This window comes from Lygodium microphyllum, chromosome 18 (assembly GCF_053477565.2).
Source record: "Lygodium microphyllum isolate KBCC chromosome 18, Lygodium_microphyllum_v1.1.10, whole genome shotgun sequence".
Lineage (NCBI taxonomy): Eukaryota > Viridiplantae > Streptophyta > Polypodiopsida > Schizaeales > Lygodiaceae > Lygodium > Lygodium microphyllum.
This window is the reverse complement of record NC_141152.1, coordinates 128,695,072-128,701,036: the sequence shown is the minus strand read 5'-3', so window position 1 is coordinate 128,701,036 and position 5,965 is coordinate 128,695,072.

Sequence of the window (5,965 nt, the reverse complement as noted above, 5' to 3'; positions counted from 1 at the left end):
GACTGGGTCATGATATGCCCCTTCATTTGCTAGCTCAAGAATCGGGTTGTTTGACATTGATACCTTTGTGGCTAGAGACCTTGCTATTGATGGATCTTGCAAAATAAGAGAATTTAGAAATACCTGCGACTGAGTGCGTCGACAACTACATTCTCTTTTCTAGGCCTATATTTGATTTCAAAATCATATTCTTCCAGTACTTCAATCCATCGACGTTGCCTCATATTGAGCTCATTCTGAGTGAAAATTCATTTAAGACTCTTGTGGTCCGTTACTAAGGAAAATTTGTTACCTAGCAAGTAATGTCTCCAAAGTTTGAGAGCATGGATAATAGCCAACAGCTCCAGGTCGTGGGTAGCATAATTCCTTTCATGGCTCTTCAATTTTCTTGATGAAGAATATGCTACGGGATGACCTTCTTGCATAAGTACACATCTTAAAGCAAGTGCACTAGCATCAATTACCACTTCAAACTCCTTACTAAGATCAGGAAGTTTCAAGATGGGTGCTAATACTAAGCTTTGCTTTAGTTTGTCAAAGCTGGTCTGTTTAGCAAGTGACCATACAATTGTTACTTACTTCTTTAGTAGATCAGTCAGAGGGGCTGCAATCAAAGCATAATCTTTGATGAAAATTATGTACCACACTGCCAACCCAAGAAAAATATGTATTTCTTTGACAGAAGTTGGTGTTGGCCATTCCAGAACGTCTCTGACCTTAGCTAGATCTACTGAAATTCCCCCTGTTGATACAATGAATCCCAGATATTCAATCTGTCGCTTGAAAAATGCACACTTCTTCTTCTTGGCATAAAGCTTGTGTGCTCTCATTGTTTCAAGAACAATGCGAAGCTAGGGTTCATGATCCTTTCCTTGTTTTGAGTAGACTAGGATATCGTCAAAAAAGACGAGTATGAAGTCATCAAGATAGGGCCTAAAGATATCTTGCATTAACCTGTTGAAGGTAGCAGGAGCATTTGTAAGCCCGAATGACATCACTAGGAATTTGAAGTGTCCATACCTTGTACTAAATGAAGTCTTCAGAATATATTCTTCTTTGATCCTTATTTGATAATATCCAGATCTGAGATCTATCTTTGAGCATATCTTTGCCCCTTGAAGACGGTCAAGTAATTCATCTATTCTTGGAATGGGGTATTTATTTTTTATGGTTGCTTGATTCAACCCTCTGTAGTCAATGCATAGGCGAAGCATTCCATCTTTCTTCTTTTGGAACAACACTGGAGCTCCCCATGGAGAACTGCTAGGATGGATGTAGCCTTGGTCTAACAATTTCTTGAGTTGCTCTTTCAGTTCGATAGATTTTGGAATGGACATTTTATATGGCCTCTTTGCGACTGGTGCAGCCCTTGGCACAAGTTTGATTTCGTGGTCGACCTCCCTTTGGGGAGGAAGTTTGGTCAGATCTTCAGGAAGTACGTCTCCGTATTCCTTTAACCATGAAGGTTCTTCTCCAGATTCCTGATTTTGATCTAGCTTATTCAATTTAATCAGATAGACATGTAGGCCCTTTTGAACACCTTTTATTATCCATGTTGCTTTTGCCAACTATATTTTTGGCTTACCAGCCTCACCTTGAGTCGTGACTAGTTCCCCTTCAGAATTTCGAAAGGAGAATTGGCCCTTCCCACAGTGGATGTGGGCATCATTGGGTATTAGCCAATCCATTCCCAGTAAACATTCATGGATATCTAGGTTCATTACCCTGAATCTCACAGAAGTTGGCTTCCCACCCAGTAGAAATTTCACCTTAGCAGTTTGCCTAGTACAAGTGACCTCACGACCATTTTCTAATTCCACAAGTAAAGTAGGTGCATCTATTGTGTCTATCCCTAATCTTTTTGCACAGATTGGTGAAATGAAGGAATGTGTACTGCCACAGTCAATCAAGGTTTTGAAGCTTTTACCTTGATATTCTGATGGAGTTTGAATCACCAAGAATTGGCAATTTAGACCCTTCTTGTGAAGAGTGGCATGAACCGTTTCCCTCTCAATGTCAGCATCCATGGATGGATGTTCTTCATTGTCCAGCTCCCTGTTGGAAACACTGGAGGTTCTCCCTCTGGCCATAATGGTGGTTCCTTGGCCATGAGTGGCTCTATTTTGACCTTGGAATTTCCCTTGGCGATGCCCCCTGCCAAGCTTGGGACAGTCCCTCTTGAAGTGTTCGGGCTCGTTGCAATGGAAGTAACATGGGTTGCGATCATTGCTTTGTGTTGGAACAAAGTTGTTGGTAGCATTGGCCCTAGCTTTCTTTCTTTGGCCCTGGTTCTGACCATGTGCTCTCTTAGTCTAAGCCTTAGACATGCCCTTATTCTGATCTTTGTAAGGCCAAATCATGTTGTTCCTTGGTTTGGTCTACACCTCCTATATTATTGGAGCATCTCGAATGAGTGTGTCTTGTAGGTCCATTGGGCGCATCGATTCCAAAGGAGTGTTTATGGGTGGATTCAACCCAACACAGAATTTTGACACCTGTTGTGTCATATCCATTGGGGGTGCATACTTTAGGAGTGAAATGAACTTCGAATAATATGCTTCCAGGGATAGTCCTAGCTACTTCAAGTCATAGAATTGATTCATCTTTTGTGTGGGGTAGGCAGGTGGCAGATACCTCCCTCCCATGGCTTCCTTAAGCTTATCCCAAGTGACTGTCCCCTCCGAGATCGCTTGGTCTCTGCACCACTATTTCCACCAAAGTCTCACTTCGCCTGTTAGCTTAACTTTGACGAGCATGGCTTGGTTTTATCAGGTGCAGTTCCTACTGCCTCAAAATAGTCTTCCATGGACTCAATCCACATCTCAGCGTCGGCTTGAACAGTCCTTCCCTTGCCATCAAACTTGGGTGGCTTAATATAATTGAGAAGGAATTTCTTCTCTTGAACAACAACTGAACTTAGTGTAGGAGTCGGATTTGGAACCTGTGCTTGGGGTTGCATCTGAACAATAAGATTCTTTATGTTACCATCTTATCATACGTTTCCATAATATGTTAATATGACTAGCACAGCTTTTTAGCTAAGTGATTTAATCACTTAACACCTAGTTAATATTTATGATCAAGATAGACAATTGTAAAAAGTCTTATCTATTCATGAAGGCATAACCCTTTGAGTACATTTATTTTGGATAAGTAGGACAGGCTAATTGATACATCAGTTTGGGGAAAATAGGATTGTGTTACAATCGGCTACAGGGACGGAATAATAATATGGAGTGGGGTCATGGATTTTCAAGAAACGGTAAGTCATAGGAAGCTTGGGGTATCCCTTCCTTTGATACCCGTTCTTCTCATAGCGCCCTAACACTTTGATTCTGTCAGCAAAGATTACCCAGGTCACTTCTTCATAGACATACTTGTTCTACTTGACTTGCCGACCGCTAATATGCAAAGTTGCATTTATGCGAGCTTCGACAAAGATAAACAGCTTCATGATCTTTAAATCCTCCATCCACTTGATTCTCTTCAAGTTGGTCTCAAGGTACGCGAGTCGGTGGGCTGCTATGTAGTATATTCCTAAATCTCTCGTCCATCTCCGCTCTGCATACAGGGGTGAAGGATTATAGATGCAGTCCAGAATATTCATCATGCCAAGCCTCTGACAATAATTCGAAGCATGCATTGTAGTCATGAACATGACTTGGAACACCAAGAACTTGCTCCATGCTTCGTGACTCTGCAACCCAGCATCCATAAGTGAGTAAAGAAATGTTTTGAATAGAAAACACTACTCTATTCTACTCACCTTCCCCTATTTATCCCCTTATTCTCTTTATTTTCTTCCATTAAGTTCCCTTGTAATCCTTGGATCTCATTGGTTCGCTTTGATACCAACTGTAACGTGCCCGCTTGTCCACTTGTGGGACACGTCTTAGCAGCCCATCGGAAAGAGAGTCTAGAAAGTGCCACCTGGCATTCACAAGGAAGTTCACACGGTTTGCGATCTAGGTCTTCCCGAGTCTGCCCCGAGTGAAAGTATCCGGCCATTCCCACTTAGGACCGACCTGAAGTTAGGGTTTTTTTCCTATCAGCAAAGTCTCTAGGAAGTAGCTAGTGTCAAACTCCAGATGAACCACTTTGAGTAGGAACAATAGAGTCGAAGCGGATTTATGATGCACTTGGTTCATCGAGAATGGAAAATGAGAGGGATGCGAAGCTCAACCTCTTTGCCCATAAGACATAGTCCCATTCCGCTCCCCTAAAACAACATAAACCAGGATTCTAACTCTACTGATGCTAGGTCTTAGTTATCTAATTACCTACCACATTATGTTTGACACGCTAAAGCAGCTTCCTTAATTAATCAATTTAAACACAGGTTCTTTCACTCAACTTAGACACTGACATTAAAAAAACAATGCCAAGCAAATTCCTTTTTTAAATATCTGATCTTTATATATCATAGCCTTGGATTACATCAAGTATCTTGCCGAAGGATATCCCAGCAATCAACAGGATTTCTACTCCAAGTTTCATCCAAAGACTAGTACACAGGCCTTGAGATCCCATCTCAAGTCACGTCAGCCTCTTCTGCAGGATCCAGAGGCAAGGAATTTACAGCCAGAGCCTCCCTTGGCACCCAAGCATCCTCCTGCTCCAAGCAGCACTCACAGAGAGACCTCTCGCGGTGGGTTCAGTCCATATGCCCGGCGTGGCTAACAACCCTCTTGGTTAGGGCCAGGCAGGCAGTCGGAGGTAACTCAATCTGCCTCTCCCTCCAGGCTTTTAACTTGAAGCATTAAGTGTTTTGCCTTGAATTAGTTCGTTGAGCAAAGAAGTTCAAACAACATACCTAAGTGTACAATCACGATAATTTCTGTGGTCATTCGTACAACCAACTGCTAAGGTGTGATTCCTTCTTCTCAAATGCTCCCAGCATTTGGTCCTGGGTCATTCGCGACTTGGCAAGATTCCACGGGCTTGGCAAGTTAGGTTGCTTGTTTCCCCTTTTTCTTCGGGTAGGGTTTGTACCCTACGACCCTAATTATCCTTACCATAAGTCTCCTTGTAAGATGATCATGGACAATCCCGTCGTCCTCGGTTGGTCTTCTTGCTGGTTGTCTCCTAGATCCCTTGAAGTACCTATGTACCTTTAACTTTGATATTAATTAATCAAGATTGTCTATCCCCTTGACCATGGTTGGTCAAGATGGTTCTGTTTGGAACAGTTCCTACTCCATGTTAAGTATAATCTTCTTAAGCCCTCTTAATAATGCTCACATGCACTAAGCTTTTACCTATCCCTCTTGAAGTCACCAAGGACTTTGCCATGGTACTCATGGATCTCAATCCCATTTGGTAAATTACAAACAATGTTGAATTTTCCCAATAACTTTAATGCATGCAACGTAATGCCATGCCTTCATTTCAATGCTTACAATTTTGATATAATCCATAAGATATTTTATGCCACACATGTGAATGTATTTTCTATGCATGCAATCTTAACATTATCCTCTATGTAATTATTTACACGATCTTTAGCCTTCTTGAATGATCTAATCTTTATACTTTATGTGATTATTGTATGAGTCTAGTTGCACTTTAATATTTTCTGCAGTTTATTACATGTACCTTAGAATCCATCTTGCAGTATGGAGATGCACTTTGCTTCTTCCGATATCCTCTGAAATGTATTTTGCAAGAACTTGTGTAAGGAGAAATGCACTTTATGCAGGAATTCATGCAAGATGTTTTTGGTAATTTATGCTTTAATTATTTGATCAATTTCACCTATTATGATGTCATCTTACAACGGAAATTATCTTGTTTGTTACATACATCACAACTAAGTTCATACCTAGGAAATTATCAAACATGCAATTAATGTGATGCATGTGAATATGATTTTTCACCGTGATAATTATAATCTATGATTTAATAATAGAGCAACCTGAGTTTGGAGTGATGTCTTGATTCCAATGGTATTCACGCCTGATAAACC